General features: G+C 41.4%; 1 long non-coding RNA gene across 1 annotated transcript in view; it reads left to right on the top strand.

The window, feature by feature from the left end:
* Window positions 1–9108: 9108 nt before the first annotated feature.
* The window catches only part of LOC139183680 (uncharacterized), a 46814-nt gene continuing 33958 nt past the window's right edge, over window positions 9109–21964 (top strand). Inside the window, exon 1 of the long non-coding RNA XR_011567275.1 lies at window positions 9109–9434. This is a non-coding gene — a long non-coding RNA (uncharacterized lncRNA). The remainder of the gene's footprint in view (window positions 9435–21964) is intronic.

Genomic DNA, 21964 nt, shown 5'->3' on the forward strand with positions numbered 1-21964 from the left:
GTATGGACCTAACAGAAGCAGAAGATATTAAGAAGATATGGCAAGAATACACAGAAGAACTGTACAAAAAAGCTTCATGACCCAGATAATCACGATGGTGTGATCACTGACCTAGAGCCAGACATCCTGGAATGTGAAGTCAAGTGGGCCTTAGAAAGCATCACTACAAACAAAGCTAGCAGAGGTGATGGTTTTCCAGTTGAGCTATTTCAAATCCTGAAAGATGATGCTGTGAAAGTGCTGCACTCAATATGCCAGCAAATTTGGAAAACTCAGCAGTGGCCACAGGACTGGAAAAGGTCAGTTTTCATTCCAATCCCAAAGAAAGGCAATGCCAAAGACTGCTCAAACTACTGCACAATTGCACTCATCTCACACACTAGTAAAGTAAGGCTCAAAATTCTCCAAGCCAGGCTTCAGCAATACATGAACCGTGAACTTCCAGATGTTCAAGCTGGTTTTAGAAAAGGCAGAGGAACCAGAGATCAAATTGCCAACATCTGCTGGATCATGGAAAAAGCAAGAGAGTTCCAGAAAACATCTATTTCTGCTTTATTGACTATGCCAAAGCCTTTGATTGTGTGGATCACAAGAAACTGTGGAAAATTCTGAAAGAGATGGGAATACCAGACCACCTGATCTGCCTCTTGAGAAATTTGTACGCAGGTCAGGAAGCAACAGTTAGAACTGGACATGGAACAACAGACTGGTTTCAAATAGGAAAAGGAGTATGTCAAGGCTGTATATTGTCACCCTGCTTATTTAACTTATATGCAGAGTACATCATGAGAAATGCTGGGCTGGAAGAGGCACAGGCTGGAATCAAGATTGCCGGGAGAAATATCAATAACCTCAGATATGCAGATGACACCACCCTTATGGCAGAAAGTGAAGAGGAACTCAAAAACCTCTTGATGAAGGTGAAGGAGGAGAGTGAAAAAGTTGGCTTAAAACTCAACATTCAGAAAACGAAGATCATGGCATCCGGTCCCATCACTTCATGGGAAATAGAGGGGGAAACAGTGGAAACAGTGTCAGACTTTATTTTGGGGGGCTCCAAAATCACTGCAGATGGTGACTGCAGCCATGAAATTAAAAGACGCTTACTCCTTGGAAGGAAAGTTATGACGAACCTGGGTAGCATATTGAAAAGCAGAGACATTACTTTGCCAACAAAGGTCTGTCTAGTCAAGGCTATGGTTTTTCCAGTAGTTATGTATGGATGTGAGAGTTGGACTGTGAAGAAAGCTGAGTGCTGAAGAATTGATGCTTTTAAACTGTGGTGTTGGAGAAGACACTTGAGAGTCCCTTGGACTGCAAGGAGATCCAACCAGTCCATTGTGAAGGAGATCAGCCCTGGGATTTCTTTGGAAGGAATGATGCTAAAGCTGAAACTCCAGTACTTTGGCCACCTCATGTGAAGAGTTGACTCATTGGAAAAGACTCTGATGCTGGGAGGGATTGGGGGCAGGAGGAGAAGGGGACGACAGAGGAAGAGATGGCTGGATGGCATCACTGACTCGATGGACATGAGTCTGAGTGAACTCCGGGAGTTGGTGATGGACAGGGAGGCCTGGCATGCTGCAATTCATGGGGTTGCAAAGAGTCGGACACGATTGAGCAACTGAACTGAACTGAACTGAACTGATGTGAAAAGCCAATTCATTGGAAAAGACCCTGATGCTAGGAAAGATTGAAGGCAGAAGGAGAAGGGGTCAACAGAGGATGATGGTTGGATGGCATCACTGAATCAATGGACAAGAGTTTGAGCAAACTCCAGGAGATAATGAAGGAGAGAAGGCTGGTGTGCTGGAGTCCATGGGATCACAAAGAATTGGGCACGACTGAGTGATTGAACAGCAACAACAACAATTCTCTCAGTGAGCCCTGCACACGTTGGTGGGGATGAGCACTCTGAACTCTTTGTGGGCAAATACACTGATAAGGGGACATAGAGAAGGTTGTTGCTTAGGGGGCATCTCTCTTAACTCCCTGGAGGATCTGGAGGTCGTTTAAAGTCTAGAGTAAACCACTGTGGTGAGAATCAAAAAAATCTGAGTTGTTAAAGTGACACCTTTTATCCCCAGAGGTGAAAGGTTTCCCCCACAATCAGGGGGTTAGACGTGTTTTAGCATGTTGCATTGGCCTGTCTACCAGATGATCTAGTGTCTTTAGATGAGATTTGTAAGTCAGGAGTCTATTTATTCCCCTGTATTGGTAATTTAGCACACAAACTCTTCTCAATCTAATCCCAGGTCTGCCTTTAGAGTTTCATATTCTACCTTCACTTCCTCCACACAATTTATGATCTAGCCACATACACACAAAATGCCACTCTCAGGAATTGCTCTGCTTTCTTATATCACTCTCTAAGCTCTCTGCATGTGGTGTGTTCTCTTTTTGGAATACTTAGGCTCTCCCTGTGCTTTGGGCTTCAGTTCAGGAATGGTTCAACACAGAAAAGAATTATTTCTCCCAACTTCCTTGACCTTTACTGCAATGTAGCTAGATTAGGAGTGCTCTCCTCTGTTCTGGTGTGTTACATGTGCAAGCTACATAATATTTACAGCTTATCTCCTTGCAAACAAATTATGTGCCTGCTTGCGCACTAAGTCTCAGAAACAGTTGGGCTTGTAATTTCTTCTACTTGAATGACATTACTCCAGATGCTCCTTATGGCTGCCTCCTTTTCACCATTCAGGTATCAGGTCAATTGTTACTTTTATTTGCTATTTTTCAGTCACTCAGTTGTGTCTGACTCTTTGTGACCCCATGGACTGCAGCACACCAGGCTTCCCTGTCCTTCACTGTCTCCTAGAGTTTGCTCAAACTCATGTCCATTGAGTCAGTGATGCCATCCAACCATCTCACCCTCTATTGTTCCCTTCTCCTCCTGTCTTCAATCTTTCCCAGCATCATGGACTTTTCCAATGAGTGGGCTCTTCGCATCAGGTGGCCAAAGTACTGGAGCTTCAGCATCAGTCCTTCCAATGAATACTCAGGGTTGATTTCCTTTAGGATTGACTTTTATGTAAAGGTCTTTTATAATTTAAAACAAAGAAGACCTACCCTATGCCAGTCATTCTCAATCACTCTCAACCACTCTCTCTCACCTTACCTTATTTTACTCCTACCTGATGTCATCTTCGGAGAAGGCAATGGCAAGTCACTCCAGTACTCTTGCCTAGAAAATTCCATGGATGGAGGAGCCTGGTAGACTGCAGTCCATGCGGTCGCTATGAGTCGGACACGACTGAGCGACTTCACTTTCACTTTCACTTTTCACTTTCACACAATGGAGAAGGCAATGGCAACCCACTCCAGTGTTCTTGCCTGGAGAATCCCAGGGACGGCAGAGCCTGGTGGGCTACCGTCTGTGGGGTCGCACAGAGTCGGACACGACTAAAGCGACTTAACAGCAGCAGCAGCAGATGTCATCTTATTTACTTGGGTACCAATTTATTGGCTTCCACCAGAAATAAATTGCCTTCAGGGCAATGATGGCCCATTTTTTTTTTTATTGTTGCATATCTAGCAACTTGACAATGCCTAATGCATAGTAGCTGCTCAATAAAACTTTTGTTGATTGGCTGATTGTCATCTCCATTAGATAGTGAAACTTTAGAAGAAAAACATTGTCCCTTTTCATACCCATCACCTATTACAAGGTGTGGCACATGTTATGTGCTGCAATATATATATATATATATATATATATATATATATATACATGTATGTATATATATTGATCAAATGCATGACATTTTTCATTAGCCAATCAAGGACTAGTTATGCTTGAGAGGCAAAGAAGACAAGCAATTCTGTGGAGTGTAATTAGTGGGGAGGGGGGCTCAATAGAGACAGGCTGGAAGACAGTAAATTATTGATTACAATACCAGAGAAAGGGAATCCAGTGCTTTGCATGTTGTACAAGCTCAACACATGTTTATAACATTGACTTAACAAAATGGGGTTTTATACTTCAATGCTAATTCTTTAAAAAAAAAAAATCCCATTTGAAACCTACCATGGAATCACCTGCTGCTTCATTCAAGTGGCGGGGGTGGGGGTGAATTGCTTTGTGACAGGGGTCCGACAACATGCTAATAGCCAAATCTATTTAAGACACAATGTTGACATCCAGGAAAGCTTTCTTTTTCTTCCTTGCCCCACTCCCACTTCCAGAAAAAGAAGAATGCTGCTCTCCTGAGAGCATGACAATGGCAGTCCACAAATGAACCCTCTTCCTTTGAGAGAGACTAAACTGTAGGGGAAAAGATAATTGCTTAGTTCCTTTATCTCCAAATCATTTGTAATAAAATCTGAAGTCACACCACAAGGCCTTTCATGAGGATGTCATAAATTAAGATGCATTGGCCTATCTGGTGCATCTGTTCCATTCTCTGGCCCTTTGTCTTCTGCAAAGAGCACACCAACCTCAATACCCAGCAGACAGCATTTACGCAAATGATGCCGTGGTCTACAGCATTAATATTCAGTGATTGTCTGTCATAGACACCTTACTGTACATCTGTTATGCAAATGTATGTTAATTCCGACTCACTGACAGCTGCCTAGCTTCCCTCCCTAAAATGATCTTTTCCATTTTGAAGTTTGCAATCTGTTCCCAAAAATGTTAATCCAACAATTAGCTGAAAATTGCTAAACAGAAATTGTACATGTTCAGTCTAAAATAGAAGGTAGCATTTTAAAATAGATGGCGAACCTTCTTCCCACGCCATTTATTTCATATGTGCTTCCACACATTGTAAACACTGATCTCTGCACAGCTTGGCTTGGGGCAAATGAAGGGTTTGTCTATCCGGATACTAGGAGCTTGACAAGAAGGAATGGTATCACCATCCCTGTCATTCATGGAACTCTGGCATCAAAGATGCTTTTAGGGCCACACAGTGTTTCCCTCCAGGTCTGAAATGTCTCTGTTATCGACATTAAAATAATTAGTATCAAACACTCAGATATTGATACATGAATAAAGTGATGAATGATTGAGGAAATACATCTAAAGAGAATATCCCATGAGACACAGAACACAATAGACACTCTGTACATATTTGATGGATGCTAAAAAGATGCTTTCATATTTACTATCTCTATCATTTTGAAGAATAAATGAAGGTCTTTGGAACAACAATAAAGCTATCTATTTAGATTTTGAAAGGGATTATGGTAGTTAAGATAGGGCTTTCCTGGTGGCTCAGTGATAATCTGCTTGCCAATGCAGGAGATGCAAGCTCAATCCTTGGTCTGGGAAGATCTCCTGGAGAAGGAAATGGCAACCCACTGCAGCATTCTTGCCTGGAAAACCCTGTGAAGAGAGGAACCTGGCAGGCTACAATCCTGACATAACTTAACAACCAAGCAAAAACAGCAACATGCTGCTTGAGTATATTAAAAAAGACCAATCACATTAAGCACTTAGTGAAAACCTACCAAGATCAAGTAAGCACTTATATGGGACCTACTATGTGCTAGTCAGTGTGTTGGCCACATGAGCTAACTTTTCACAGCATTCTTGGGAGGTGAGTGTCGTTATACATCTCATTTTAATCATGCAGATCTAAGTGAGAGGTGACATCTACATATCGCTAATTTTCTGTATCAAGGAAAGCGAGTGAGTGAAAGTCACTGAGTTATGTCTGACTCTTTGTGACCCGATGCACTGTAGCCTGCCAGGCTCCTCTGTCCACGGAATTCTCCAGGCCAGAATACTGGAGTGGATAGCCTTTCCCTTTTCCAGGGGTCTTCCCAACCCAGGAATTGAACTCAGGTCTCCCATATGGCAGATTCTTTATGAACAGAGCCACCAGGGAAGCCCAAGAATACTGGCGTGGGTGTATCAATGAAACACGCAGACAAGTGGAAGACCACAGAGTGTGTGCAGGGAATGAGACGCTACAGTCTTCTGCTTTAACCAGGCTGTTTCTGACTCTCCTCAGGGGACATCTGTTGCTTGGCCTTCTAGAAGACCTAAAGCCCAACTGAGGGAAATGGGTTTGAATCTACTCAGCTCCAGTGATCTCGAGGACTCAGTTTCTACAGGGTATTTACAGACGGGATTCCTCTCTCACCATTAAGAATCCAGTTCTAAAATAATGGTGTGAAACCGGACGCTTCCGAGGCTCTACACTAGTCTAACAATTTTTCCTTTGTAATTCATTTCTGCACTAGTAATGAGAGAATGGATGAATAAAATATATTGAAGATGTCTTGGATAGATGATATATTTTCACTCTTTTTTAGTGACTCCATCACTGAGATGGATACAGTACAACAAATACTCATCATTCTCAGAGGAATTCTTATTACTATTTTGAGAGATTTCAAGATTTTCATATGTTGCAACTCCATTTTATTTCCACTTCATTCTAATAAACTTGATCTTAGGTTATATAATTAGTTGTTATAATGTCTCACATAAGTGCTATCATTTAATCAGTATAAGGTAGCAAAATTTCATAAATAATTCTGAAGGAATTCTGTAACTTTATTTAGATACTGGATTTTTCAAAAGCTAATATATAGAGAGAACTAATTGCAAGACCGTATCTAATCAAGTTCTAGTATCATATAGAAGGAAGCAGAAGCATTAAGAGATTAAATATTTTGTTCACGTTTATATAGCTAGTAAATAGTAAAGCTGGGATTTGCCCCTACACTAAGTCTCTTTGGTGTAGGAAATGGCAACCCACTCCAGTATTCCTGCCTGGAGAATCTCATGAACAAAGGAACATGGTGGGCTCAGTCCATGGGGTAACAAAGGGTGGGATGTGACTGAGTGACTAACACTGAATCTCTTGTTTCTTTTCATATTGCTACACTATGTACTAGCTTCTCAATTATTTTTTTCAAAGAAGAGAAGATTAAAGTAAATCGGCAGTGCGTCCTCCAAATGTTAAGTGGTGTAATTTAGTTTTTCTGTGTGCGCTGTCTTGATGTTTGGAGGTTCAGATTAGAGGATGGTCAATTCTCTTTATTGAGCATTCAGTTAAGACCTTCATTCTCTTTCTTTATCAGGATATCATATTTCAGACCATAATACATCTGCCTTAATCATCCTGGTCCAGGTACCAGGCAACCAAGGGCAACCTCTATGCCCCAAAGCCTGCTGAAATTCTGTACATTAGCAGCTAATCCTAAACTTAGGCACCCTGCCTTGCCCATTTATTCCTGTAGGAATCACAATAAAAAGTTCTTGCTCACAGTTTTTCTCTCTTTCTGCCTTGTGGTCGTCCCTGGTCCTTCCCCAGGGGACCCTACACTTTTCTGTGTTCTCTGCAGGGAATGGTGACTAAAATAAAACTTGTAAACCTTTTTTTGATTTCTCTTTCTTTATCTACATCTGTTCTCACTACACCTTACTCAAGGTAATGTGGTTACAACAGGCAGTAGGTGGTTTAGGGATTAATAATTCACCAACAGTACTTACTGCAGCTCAGAAACTCTGAAAGCCTGGGCACCTGGCCTCATGGTCAGTGAGGGACAGACCTCCCAGCATTATTTTGTTTATCTGTGAAAATGGGAATAATTTCCATCTCAAAAGAGTTGGTGTGAGTTTCCAGTGAGAAGGACACAAGCTACAAAAGCTAGTCCTGTGCTTGGCTCGTGTTAGATGCTCAAAAAGGACGCCCAAGGAAAGGAAGAGGGGAACACATCCTTTCTCAAAAATTATAGTCAAATATACACATTTGTCAGTGTGTGTATTTTTGTTTTGTATTTCGCAAAGTACTTTCCTAGATACTTTCTGGGTGGCTCAACGCAGTGCAGGAGACTCGGGTTCAATCTCTCATGAGGAAGATCCCCTGGAGAAGGGAATGGCAACCCACTCCAGTATTCTTGCCTGGAGAGTCCCATGGATGCAGGAGCCTGGTGGGCTACAGCCTGTGGATCACAAAGAGTTGGACACGCACACACTTCCTAGATACTATCTCATTTGATTCCCTAAAGTCTCTGCTGAAACAAAATGAACTATTTCAATAAAGTCCATTTTGCAGATAGAAAAACTGAGGCATAAGAAAATTAACTGCATTGTCTGAGATCACTTGCTTGAACTGAATAGCAAAACAAACCAAAATAAAAATACCTCATATTCACTCAGTGGAAAGCTTAGTAATCATTCACTTAAAACATATTGCATTTTTGGCGGAAGTTAGCTGCACTGGTTAATCGGTATATCCCTGCAGGGGTCAAGAAAACAGGGTCAAGATCACAGTTCTGCATTTCTATGGGAAATTAATATCTCCTTTACCCTTTGTGATGATTTACAGCACTGAAGTAATTGTATTCATCACTTGTACTTTTTTTATTTTTTGTGTTTAGTACATTATTTCATAAAACATATATTCTCTGAACTTCACAGTTAGGGATTTGGAGTAGTTTCTGTTGTTCTTGCCACTTAACTTCTATTCTTATCTGCGTTTCTGACCAAAGCTGTTATACAAACCATGAATAATCAGATGGTAAAGTGCACAGAACCAGTGGCTGGAATTTTATTTCCTGATTCAAGGTTTCATGTAAATGAAATGCAAGGATAAGGTTTGGAAGCAGAATCTATTACCTTACACCTACTCTTCAATATGTAGAAATGCCTGGGCTCCAAATTATGCCAGAGAGAAAGTCTGCCTTCACTAGGAAGAAAATCTTACCCAACTCAATTTACTACGTAAGGATGGAGACCACATACAGATTTTGATGGTTAAGGCCCACTAGTAAAACATGCTCCAGTAAATGTCTTTTATTTACAAATTAGCACCTTTGCCTCACTTTGAGGAGCTGCTAATGGGAAGAGTGCAGAGAGACAAAAACATGGGAAGGAGGCAGAAAGTTCTTTCCAGAAGAGATGCAGGAATGGTCTCTGTTACTGATATTTACAGGAAATTTCTGAGGCAGGCAAGGTAGCAATTTTAATCCTCATTTTATAGTTGAAGGAAATTTACACCCAGAGCAATTTTACTACTTGCCTAGAATATTCTTACTGGAAAGAGTCACAGCCAAGCCTCAAAGCCAATTTTCCTGACTCCTGCTTCACAGGTTTTTCCACATCCGCAGATGGTGTCTATGGGCTTGGCTTTCACTTTCAAGCTTCACTGACCCTGGATGATGATCTGGGCATCTGAGCCCAGGCAGAGGTGGAGGGGCCAGACATGGTGTGGGCAGCCCACCCACTCTTGCTGCAGTTCAACGGACCCTCCTGATGCACGTCCTACCCTGGAATTGTGATTTATCCCATAGACAAAGCACAAGGAGCATCCATTATCTGGAGAAGCTCCCAGAAGATAAGGTCCCTCTGCACCCAGCCGATGTGACTGTTTCGCTGACTTGGACAGCATGTTGGAGTCAGAACGGGCAATCCACAGGAAAGAGACCACCAAATGGAAGGACCCAGTGAATGCAGCCATGCCACAGACTTAACGGTGTGTATCTGTCCCCACTGTGGATTTGATCACCCTACCCCTGCCTTTGACATCAATTTTGGAAACTTTTTTTTAGTTATTTTATACTGCAGGAGCAAACCTTTTATGTGATATCATTGAAACCAATCACTGCTTGACTAATCAGGAAGGTCAGTTAAATTGAAGAATCATGAAACATCATATATGCCTACCTTAAATATTTCAGCTTAGTATAGCAGGCATTCATTCAGTGAGGATTTGGCAAAATCTTTGACCTATATACAGGTCTCTGACTGGATTTTCACATTGTATGTTCATTGTAAACCTCATTCCTAAAGACTTCTTTAAGACTTCCAATTTCAGTTTCCTTTAAATGGGATAAGATTTAAAGACATTTCTGAGAGAATAAAAATTTAGATTATTTCTACATAATACTTTTTATTTTCTATTTTTAATGTAATGTTGCCATAAATGAACTAATCTGATATGTATTTTAGTGACTTACCAAACCCATTTAATGCAAAACATTAAATTAACCTGGTTTTAATAGAATTAGACAGAAAAAAATTGTTCTAGGGAAGACAATGTGGGGTGGGATTTATATGCCTTTGAAAGAGTTGGTCTCACCATTTTCCAGCAGAACATGCTTCAGCAAAGTGTTTTATCTTATTAAACTCTAGTTGCTGGTGACAATGACAATGATGAGTAACTATCTTGCAAGGCTATTATGCAGCTTCAGTGAGTTGGTGTTTGTGAAAGAATTTGGATGCTTGAAAGGCCAAAAAATTATAAGAAAATGTGGGAGGAAATGTGCTTCTCAGGCGGTGCTTGTGGTAAAGAATCCTCCTGCCGATTCTGGAGATGCAGGAGACACATGTTTGATCCCTGGGTCAGGAAGATCCTCTGGGTGGGAAATGGTGATCCATTCCAGTATTCTTGCCTGGAAAATTTTTCTGGACAGACAGGCCTGGCAGGCTATAGTCCAAGGAGTCGCAAAGTTGGACACAACTGAGTGAGTGAGTGAGTGAGTATACACATGCATGAAATGAGATGGGGAAAAAAAGGACAATACAGGAAGCAGCAAATAGGGCATGAGAAAGATGGCTGTCTCTCTCTGCATTCATTCTTGCCATCAGGTAGGTCAGAGTTACAGACCTGGAAATCACTAAATAGCCATATAATTAGTGCATGCTGAATACCAGTGAGTGTTGTATAGCGTTTATGCCTGAAACGTTAATAAGGGACACATTTTGGACCACTGGAGAGAGTAAGGTCAGTGTGCTTTGCCAGGAAACAAGTGTTACACCAGGAAGAAGAATCAGGGTTGTAGATTGAAGGAAAAAAAAAAATAGTGGAGACTTTCTAAAAGAGAAGATCCATAACTCTGGCCATGAAGCATGATAGATATGGCTGAGTTTTGGGGATGGATGGGTGGTTCTTCCAGCAATAATAAGCATGCCAAACAAGGAAACTGTACCACGTGCCTCATGGAGAACCATCAAACAAAATCATGATAGTGCTCCTGAGAGCTTTTGCTATTCCCTCATCTTTCTGTGCAAAGTTAGCCTTTGATTTAATCTCTTTATCCCCCCAGCTCTCCACGGGGTGTAAACAAACACAAGTCTGATTCACAGGGCTGTTTGTTTTTCCAGCACAAGCAATTGCTGTGGAGAACAAAATGAATTCAGAAACACTTATAGAACTGGAAAGAGGTGTCATTGGTATTTTCAAGTGTTCATGCAAATTACCAAGGGCCTAATTCATCCCATGGTCCTTTTCTCAAAAGCACAGCTTGATATCAAAGAGGCAAAATAAATGTGCCTGAAAAAAGCCAGTGTCCGCTCTTGCTGTCTAGCTGGAGAGATCTAGAAAAAAAGAGAAGAAATATTCCCAGATCTCCCTGTTAATCCTGTATCTCAGGCTTTTGACCCAGGGGGAGCAGCTTCTTGATAAACAAGATCACTTTTTAAATAAGCAGAAAGGAAATATTTCTTCAGAGATTGTTCTGACAGGTTCCAGGTCTTGAGGAGCTGAGTCGTTTTTCCTGTTCAAAACTCACTGATAGATTTAAATTAGGCACAGTAGAAACTCGAGTCTACAAAAGTTGTGCAATTCACAGAACACACATTTGGAGACTTCAGCATCCATGTCTCTTGGTTTATACCACACATGATGTTTTTGTTGTTGTTGTTCAGTCACTAAGGTGTGTCCGACTCTTTTCGACCCCATGGACTACAACACTAAGGCCTTATATGTAATCCTCATAAAAAATAAGCCAACAGCTCCATTACAATCTACACTCACACGTACGTGAGATGGAGGTGCAGTGGTCATCGCAGACCTTCTGGCTTTAGAGCAGAAGCTGTTGAAAGCTGTTTCTCCTAACACTTTCCTCCTAGATACCCTGGGGTGATGATGGTGAAAAGTCCCCATAAAAAGCCCTTCATCCCACCAGGTCAAGAGAGGGCAGTGCTTGAGCACAGGTACCAGTCTGTGCGGAGATCTTCCCCGAGCTCACCCTGACCGGCCTCATGAGGGCATGAGGGTGCCGGGCATCCATCCAGACCCTTGGCTGTCAAGCCGCCTGGTGCCTCCACGGACCCTGAGATCAGGACCATTCACACAGGCTGCTGGCACTCAGGCTTTCCTTGATCTCTTGTCTTGAGCCCCATGATTTCTTCTTCTCCGTGAGCTCCCTCTCTCTCTGCTTTCTTCCCATGTCTACTTGGCTGCCCTCTGCCCTCTTGGCTTTGTTTTCTGCTCCAGCTGCTCTGGCTCTTTCTCTGGCTGAGCCTTACTGCACACAGCCAGCCCACTCCCTGATCCTTCTGTCTCTGGCAGCTTCAGACAAAACTCCCGCTTGACCAAACTCCAACCCCCAGCGCCCACGTGGCCCCTAAGGCGGGATTCCTCCAGTGCTTTTCACATGGCTGAGCAGGTAAATCATGTGGTGGGTTATACAGCTCTAGCTCCAGAGTGGGAGACGGGGGTTAGAAAGCCTTTGGTATCAGACTTGGGCTGATCTCCCAGCCTCACCTGTCACCACTCCTTGGTTCCCCCGCAACTCCTATTCTCCCTTGTCTGAGGGACTTCACACATGAGATTCCCCCTTCCTGGGAGACTCCTCACCCCCGCTCTCCACCACTCTGACTCCAGCTCATTCTTTGGGCTTCAGTTTGACGTCACCCCCCTTGCGGATCCCGCATTGCTGTGTCCCCCAACCCTGGCCTGAATCACCTAGGTGCCGTTTCTTCCTTCTCCTTTGTCACCCAGCACCTCTCCATCACCTCCATGAGGGCTGCGTGCCTCACTGCACAGCACAGTTTAGAGAACTTTGTAAGAATTCTCAAAACTGATTCTCCCCCACAACCATGAGACAGATACCATTTTTTAAATATTTTAATTTCTTTATACAATTATTAAAGGTTATATTCCATTTACAGTTATCACGAAATATTGGCTGTATTCCCAGTGTTGTAGAATACATCTTTGTAGCCTATCTTCCACCCAATCGTTTGGACCTCCCACTCCACTCCAAACCAACCAGTAACCCATTTGTTCTCTATATATCTGATAACCACACACTGGTAATTAGTTTGCTCACTATATCTGTGAGTCTGCTTCATCTTTAATGATTGATTTACTATTTTTATATATGTGTGTAAGGCTACACAGGCAGTTAGGTGCCGTCAGGGGTCGAACCCAGGCCATCTTGCTCTGGAGCCTCTTGCTGTCATTATTCTTACCTTCCTCTTCTGTGTGGCATTTCTCACACCACATGGCACTGTCTGATCATCCCTGTTTCATTCACAGCTGCATCCTAGCATGAAGTATATATCCTGATGAAAAATAAGCTCAATTAATACTTTTTTTGTGCAATACGTACCTGAATTCTGGTTATAGATATTTTGTGTCTCACAAATTCAAATAACACATTCCTGATTCTTGATTTGATGAGATCAAATGTGACAGAAAAACAAAGACGACCAGCTGACGGGTGTGTGGTCTTTGGTCCCTTAACGATCTCTATGTTAATCAATCTTATTTGATAGGAACAATTGCAGCCAAAAGGAAAGTGTTGTCTGTCTCAGCCCCACATTTTACTCAGTCAGATGGAGGCGGACCATTTAAAATGACTTGTACAAGGTCACGCACGGAGCTGGTGACAAACAGGAAGCCAGGTTGGCTGACCTCCAGTCCTGTGTCCTTTCTCTGCACCTGGTCAAACAGAAACTCCTATCACACGAAGGTGAGCAGGTAAAACAAGCACCAAATATGCAACTGGCTTGATTCTGACTGCAAATAACGCCAACGGGCCCCTGGCTCCAGCACTCCCTGGGACGGTGATCAGCCCAGAGTCAACACAGGGCATCTGATAGGGAGGCACGATTGGGCCAAGAAGGGCTTAGACTCTGCAAAGCTCTAAGAGTGTTTTGCTTACAGTTCAGTCTTTATTGCTGTGTGAACTTGAGTGCATTCTTTTACTTCTCTGGTCTCCAGTCCCTTCTATAGTATGACGCAGTGTTTTGAACTGAATGTTTGCACCCCCCTTAAATTCCATGTTGGAACTCTAACCTGGAATGTGATGATATTTGGAGTAGGCCTTTGGGAGGTAGTTGGGTTTATGAGGTCCTGAGTGTAGGAAACCCTGTGAAGGAATTTAGTTGTTAAGTCACTAAGCCATGTCAGAGGACGTCCCTGGTGGCTCAGACAGTAAAGCGTCTTCCTACAATGTGGGAGACCCGGATTCGATCCCTGGGTCGGGAAGATCCCCTGGAGAAGGAAATGGCAACCCACTCCAGTATTCTCGCCTAGAAAATCCCACGGACAGAGGAGCCTGGTAAGCTATAGTCCATGGGGTTGCAAGGAGTCGGACACAGCTGAGTGACTTCACTTCAAGCCATGTCAGAGTCTTTGTGACTTCTTGGACTGCAGCATGTCGGGCTCCTCTGTCTTCCACTATCTCCTGGAGTTTGCTCAAATTCATGTCCATTGAGTCAGTGATGCCATCCAATAACCTCACCCCCTTCTCCTGCCATCAGTCTTTCCAGTATTAGGATCTTTTCCACATCAGGTGGCCAAAGTAGTGGAGCTTCAGCTTTAGAAACACTCCTTCCAATGAAAACCCTTCCAGGGTTGATTTCCTTTACAGTTGACTGGTTTGATCTCCCTGCTATCCAAGGGACTCTCAAAAGTTTTCTCCAGCACCACATTTCAAAAACATCAACTCTTCGGCACTCAGCCTTCTTTATAGTCCAACTCTCACATCTATACACGACTTCTGGAAAACAATAGCTTTGACTATTGGATCTTTGTCAGCAAAGTGATGTCTTTATTTTTTAAATATGCTTTCTAGTTTTGTGACCCACTCCAGTACTCTTGCCTGGAGAATTCTATACACAGAGGAAGTTTGCGGGCTACAGTCCATGGGGATGCAAAGAGTCAGACACAACTGGGTGACTATCACTTCACTTCACCAGATTTGTCATAGTTTTCCTTCCAAGAAGCAAGCATCTTTTGATTTCATGTCTTCAGTCACTCTACACAGTGATTTTGGAGCTACTCCCCCCCAAAAAATTGTCATTGCTTCCACGTTTTTTCCTTCTATTCACCATGTAGTGATCAGACCAGAGCCATGAACTTTGTGTGTGTGTGTGTGTGTGTGTGTGTGTGTGTGTGTGTGTTTAATGTTGTATTTTAAGCCAACTTTTTCACTCTACTCTTTCATCTTCATCAAGAGGCTCTTTAGGTCGTTTTCACTTTCTGCCATTAGAGTGGTATCATCTGCCTATCTGAGATTGCTGATATTTCTCTCAACTGTCTTGATTCCAGCTTGTGATTCATTCACCCCAGGTTTTTGCATGATGTACTCTGCATAGTAGTTAAATAAGCAGGGTGACAATATACAGCCTTGTCATACTCCTTTCTGAGTTTTGAACCAGTCAGTTGTTCCTTATCTGGTTCTACTTGTTGTTTCTTGACCACATACATATTTCTCAGGAGACAGGTAAGATGGTCTTGTATTCTGTTTAATAATTGTCTGCAGTCAAAGGCTTTATCATAATCAATGAAGCAGAAGTAGATGCTTTTCTTGAGCTCTTTTATTTTCTCCATGACCCAATGAATGTTGACAATTTGAAGTCTGGGTCCTCTGCCTTTTCTAAACCCAGTTTGTACATCTGGAAGTTCTTGGTTCACTAATGCTGAAGTATAACTTGAAGGATTTTGAGCATAACCCTGATATTGTTAATAATAGCATGTAGAAGGAGTGCAATTGTACAGTAGTTTGAACATTTTGAGGCATTGAATTTCTTTGGAATCGGAAAGAAAACTGACCTTCAGTCTTGTGGCCCCTGCTGAGTTTTCCAAATTTGCTGACATATTGAGTGCAGCACTTTTACAGCATCACTTTTCAGGATTTTTAAGTAGCTCAGATGGAATTCCTTCGCCTGCACTAGCTTTGTTTGTAGTAATGCTTCCTAAGGCCCACTTGATGTCACACTCCAGGATGTCTGGCTCTAGGTGAGTGACCACACCATCATGGTTATCTGGGTCATTAAGACCTTTTTCGTATAGTTCTGCATGGTCTTGCCACCCATTCTTAATCTCTTCTGGTTCTCTAAGATCCTTGTGGTTTCTGTCCTTTGTTGTGCCCATCTTTGCATGAAATGTTTCCTTGACGTCTCCAATTTTCTTGAAGAGTTCTCTAGTTTTCCCCATTCTGTAGTTTTCCTCCATTTCTTTGCACTGTTCACTTAAGAAGGCTTTCTTAATTCTCTTTGCTATTGTCTGGAACTCTGCATGAGTTGGCCACTGATCATGCCACCATCTATTTAACTAGAAACCAATTACAACTCCTTTCTTCCTAGAAAACTGAGCTCTTATAAAGAGAAGCATATCAGTGAGCTTACCAATATTTTTTTATGCTCATAAATATATTTTCATCTGACTTTGGCACCAAAGGTATTTTGAAAAGGCATTTTTTTTCAGGGAAGTCAGAAGTTTTTCCCAGATCTCCTAATACCGTAGTGTTTACCACACTAGCTCTTCCTGTAAGGATGTTGAATTTTATTTTTGTCCCAAACATATATATTACATTACACATTTAGGGGGTGATATATAGAACTGGGTGTATATTCAAAGGTTATTAGCCAGGGAGTTGAGAAAAAAGCGATATCATGCCAATAATTACAAGAGTAGGTACCAGAATTGAGGAATTTCTCTGTGCCAGATGAATTATACACATCTTTCTAATAAGCCTTTCCTGAAATGTGCTCTGAGGACTATTACTATTAATTACTGAATACTACTATGTAGTCTTTTCCCTTAGAGAGTAGATCTTATAGAGAACACTCTGCATATAATTCACAAGGATTACTTGTTCCCTCCTCCTGCCAGAGCACTTAACAAGCTCCAGTCTTCACTGTTGGCACCTGCTGGGATTCCTAGAGGTAAAACCCTAGAGGGAAATTGTGTATTCCCTCCTAAATCTGTGTTCCCTCAAGAGTTTCTTCCTCATCCTAATTCATACTTATGCCCTAGAAATTAGTCACAATCACTCCTTAAGATTCCTCACCAGCTTATGGTCCCAGTGGCTTTGCTTCAGATACGCAGATCTCAGCTGTAAACCTTTGGATTCAACTGTCTCACCAGACTCGGAGGTAGTAGTGTGTTCTCTGACCTCAGTTCAATGATGGATTCAAGAAAAGTCCTTGATGTTCAATTTGTTCAGTTCTTCTTGTTGTAAGGATGGAAGTAGGGATTTTCAAAGCTCTTTACATGTTGGACTTGAAGTCAAATATTATTTCCTTAAATTTTCAATATTTTCACTAAATACAGAATTTAGGGCTTTTTAGTTCTTTCAGTATTTTATGTATGGCACTCCATTACCTTCCTGTTTACACAATTTATAGTAAGTCTGCTACAAGTCTTACAAATGCTTCTCTCTCAGTAATCTCTCTTACATCTTTTTCTGACTCCTAGATTTTTCTTTTTGTCTTTAGATGTAAATGGTATTATTATGATAGAGTTATGTGTAGTTTCACTGATATTTATTCTACTTTATGTTCTCTGATCTTGGATTTATGGTCTGGTATCTCTTCTTAACTTTGGAAAATTCACTGTCATTATTTCTTCAAACATTTCTTCTCTTCTTCATATTTATTCATATTTATTCCAATTCAATATATCTCAGAGATCATTTGATATTGTCTCTCATAGACATCATATTGAAAAGCAGAGACATTACTTTGTCAATAAAGGTCCGTCTAGTCAAGGCTATGGTTTTTCTAGTGGTCATGTATGGATGTGAGAGTTGGACTGTGAAGAAAGCTGAGTGCTGAAGAATTGATGCTTTTGAACTGTGGTGTTGGAGAAGACTCTTGAGAGTCCCTTGGACTGCAAGGAGATCCAACCAGTCCATCCTAAAGAAAATCAGTCCTGAATATTGATTGGAAGGACTGATGCTGAAGCTGAAACTCCAATCCTTTGGCCACCTGATATGAAGAGCTGACTCATTTGAAAAGACCCTGATGCTGGGAAAGATGGAGGGCAGGAGGAGAAGGGGATGACAGAGGATGAGATGGTTGAACGGCATCATCAACCCAATGGATGTGGGTTTGAGTGGACTCCGGGATTTGGTGATGGACAGGGAGGCCTGGCATGCTGTGGTTCATGGGGTCACAAAGAGTCAAACAGGACTGAGTGACTGAACTGAACTGAGCTGTCTGATGCTCTGTCCTTTTTTTTTTTTTTTTTTTCACTCTTTATTTTTCCTCTTTGCATTTCAGTTTGGGTGATTTCTATTAATCTGTTTTAAGATCACCGATTCTTTGCTCAGTTGAGCCAAGTCTATTAGTAAGCCCAGTGACAGTATACTCCATACTTAGTATAGTGTTTTTTTTTTTCCCTTATGGATTCTATATCTAATAACGTTACTTATCTGATCTTGTATTTTGTCCTCTAATTTTTTCCAGTAGAAGCTTTAACATGTTAATCATAATTATTTAAAGTATTTTGTCCGTTAATTCTAATATCTATGAATATGTGAGTCTGGTTTTGATACTTGCTCTCAGACTGTGTTCATTCAGCTTCTGTTTATGAGTCATACTTACTGTTTTGTTAAAACCTTGGCATGTTGTGTAGGGTAGTAGGTACTAACATCAATAATATTTATGCTAGGAGATAATCATACCTTTTTTCCCCTCAGCTCTTTAATGTGGTGACTTGTGCTATTCTATTCAGGTTGCAGAGAGTCAGACACTATTGAAGCAGCTTGCACACGCTCACACTCAGAATTTCAATTGGGTTTGAAGCTTTCTCACCATCTGGATCACCTGGTAAAGAACCTGCCTGCCAGTGCAGGAGACATAAGAGACTCGGGTTCCATCTCTGGGCTGGGAAGATCGACTGGAGAAGGGCATGGCAACCCACTCCAGTATTCTTGCCTGGGAAATCCCATGGACAGAGAAGCCAGTCTATGCGATCGCAAAGAGTCAGACACAAATGAAGCAATTAAACCCACACGTGCCTCTGGGTCTTTCAATGACTCTACTCTCCAGAGAAAATCTGTCTCTTGCAGTGGTCCTTGCTGCATTCCAATGTTATTTCTACCCAGTGCTTGTTGGTTTGAGGTAGAGGCATCTGGGGACATTCTCTGATGTTTTAAGCCTTAGGCACTGTGAAACTGTGCCTTGTGGGTTTGGATTCTACATGGGTCTCTTTCCTCTTCTAGATGTAATACTGGGTCTTGCATTTATTCTTTGTCATTTCTCAAGGATGGGATTTTATTTCACTATTTCCTTCCCCTCCAGCTTCAGGGGGTTTCAATCGATGCACTCAGGCTTAAGTTTGGTTGCTTTTCTTTATGTAAGTTAAGTGTTTTAAGTTGAGACAGTGGATTTGGGACTGGGCGCAGTGTCAGCAGTAACTCATATTCCTCTCTCCTAGACAGGACCATGGAGAAAGTTTTCTTGGGATTCCCCTGTGTGTTCTTGTGAGCACCTGTTAGAAAAGCCTGGGAGAATGCATTAATATCTCTATGTCCTTGGCCCATAGTAACTTCACACTCTCTCTCACAGTAATATACACAACCTTTAGCTATTTATTAAAATTAGCTAGTGGACTTTTTTTTTTTTTGTCAATCTATGCTGCATTCCCCTGGTAGCTCCATTGGTAAAGAATCTACCTGCAATGCAGGAGACCCTGGTTTGATTCCTGGGTGGAGAAGATTCTCTGGAGAAGGGAAAGGCTACCCAACTCCAGTATTCTGGCCTGGAGAATTCCATGGCCTGTATAGTCCATGGGGTCACAGAGTCAGACACGACTGAGCAACTTTCACTTTCTTTCATACAGCATTCACTGGCAATGTGCCACAAAAGTAAATGCTTAAGTACTGCTTTTAATTACTGATGTGTCTCTCCATCAGGAAAAGTTCAAGGAAGTGTTAGTTGCTTAGTCATGCCCAGCTCTTTGCAACCCCATGGACGGTAGCCCACCAGGCTCCTCTGTCCATGAATTCCTCTGGGCAAGAATACTGGAGTGGGAAGCCATTTCCTTCTCTAGGGGATCTTCCCGACCCAGGGCTTGAATCCTGGTCTCCTGTATTTCAGACAGATTCTTTACCATCTGAGACACCAGGGAAGTCCTATATCTCTCCATATTTTAGGTTAATTATTTGTCCTTCTCACCTAAATTAAAAAAAGAAAAAAAAAACCCAAAAAACTGTTTTCCCAGCAGATTTTCTTGTTACAAGGGTTGGAAAGGTGCTCATTCTAGTTATCTATGAACTGAATTTCTGGCCACTCACATTCAGTTTTTCACCCTAAAGTTTGACATTTCTTTATTCAATCTGCTAGATTTTATTTCCTTGCCCATATAATGACTAGCAGTTCCCTTAATCCAGACTCCTTGGTGCTTACATGCCTCAGCTATTCCCAAACCAGAATAAAAACTCTCAGACTTCCTGAAGATAATTTTTTTTTTACATCTATTTTTTCCCCATGATATTTCCATCATTCATCTTGCTTCCTGGGTTAAAAATTTATAATTTAATGAATTTTGTGTACCTACAATCTTAAAAGAATGAATACAAAGCAGAGCATAGAAATCATAAATTAAGTTGACAAAGTTCTCTCTTCTGTGGAGGCCACATTCCAATCAATAATATAATGTATGCATATACCTGAGATAGGTAACTCAGTGTATAAGGCACAAATCAGAGAAACAAAGAATGTTACAAGAACACAGTTTTATGTGTGTAACAAAACATGTGCTTTAAAAACTGTATGTGCACATTTGCATTTTAAATATTTATACAAATTCACCATGACCATGTAATACTAATGTCAAATGAATTAATATGGAACATAATGTATCTATTTTAAGCTTTTATTTATTTACATTTTTTAGATGTGTGATTATATAGCTGGGATTTTTCCCATTTGTTCCATGGAAGGTGCTAGTGAGGGTATGTAAAACTTCACACAGAGGCAAATCCCCACCAGTAACAAACTGAGCATGCTACGCTTACAGGAAAGGTTTTGAAATATAGCTCTGATTATGTAAGAGAACTCTGGAGCAGACGGGAAACTCAAAAGACAGTGCACTTTGAAAGACTAGTGTGAAAGTGCATCCCAGAATACTTGTATTTCCTATGAGGGTGCAAGTGAGATAGGAGGAGGAAAGTGTGAGGGTAGTAGATTGGTTATGTTTAATGCCTAAGCACAAACTTTCGATTTTCTAAAGAAATCCTTCTAAAGATGGAAGAAGATTTCTGGCAATTTTGGACATAATGGAAAGACTATTCTTGAAGATGCATGCTAGAGCCAGGCTGGAAATATTGTTGGCAGCAAAAATGATACAACAATAGCTTCTGAAGGTTCAGAATGTAGCAGCACCAAGTTCTGCACACCTTGTACATGACTATCAAGCAGTCTCAGAATAAGTCTGTGAATACATATTGCATTCAGAGTTATGATTAAACCTGGAGAAAAAGAGAGAGAAAGTGGTTCAAGGAAGGGCTCAAAGCAGCTGCCACTACATTAAAGCATGGTGATAAAGTGAAAGTGAAAGTCACTCAGTCATGACCGAATCTTTGCGACCCCTGGACCATACAGTCCATGGGATTCTCCAGGCCAGAATACTGGAGTGGGTAACCTTTCCCTTCTCCAGGGGATCTTTCCAACTCAGGGATCGAACCCAGGTCTCCTGCATTACAGGTGGATTCTTTACCAACTAAGCTATTAGGGCTCAAAATTAATATCACATGTTAAATCTCCTTTTTGAGTATATTGTTATATTATCTTGTACAATTCTCTATATGTTTAGATTTTTTTAAATAATAAAAATATGGACAATCCAGGTTTATTTCCAGTTTTTGATTCTACTTATATATGGAGGAGAGGTTCTCTGTTGAACTATGACTTGACATGATGAAAACACATGCTCACACAAGCATATATGCAAACAAGAGAATGATTAGATTAACTATTTAATCTATTACCAATGATGTAGCCAAACAGGGCAGAAACAGATGTAGCACTAAATCAGCA

Source organism: Bos indicus, chromosome 6, assembly GCF_029378745.1.
Source record: "Bos indicus isolate NIAB-ARS_2022 breed Sahiwal x Tharparkar chromosome 6, NIAB-ARS_B.indTharparkar_mat_pri_1.0, whole genome shotgun sequence".
Taxonomy (NCBI): Eukaryota; Metazoa; Chordata; class Mammalia; order Artiodactyla; family Bovidae; genus Bos; species Bos indicus.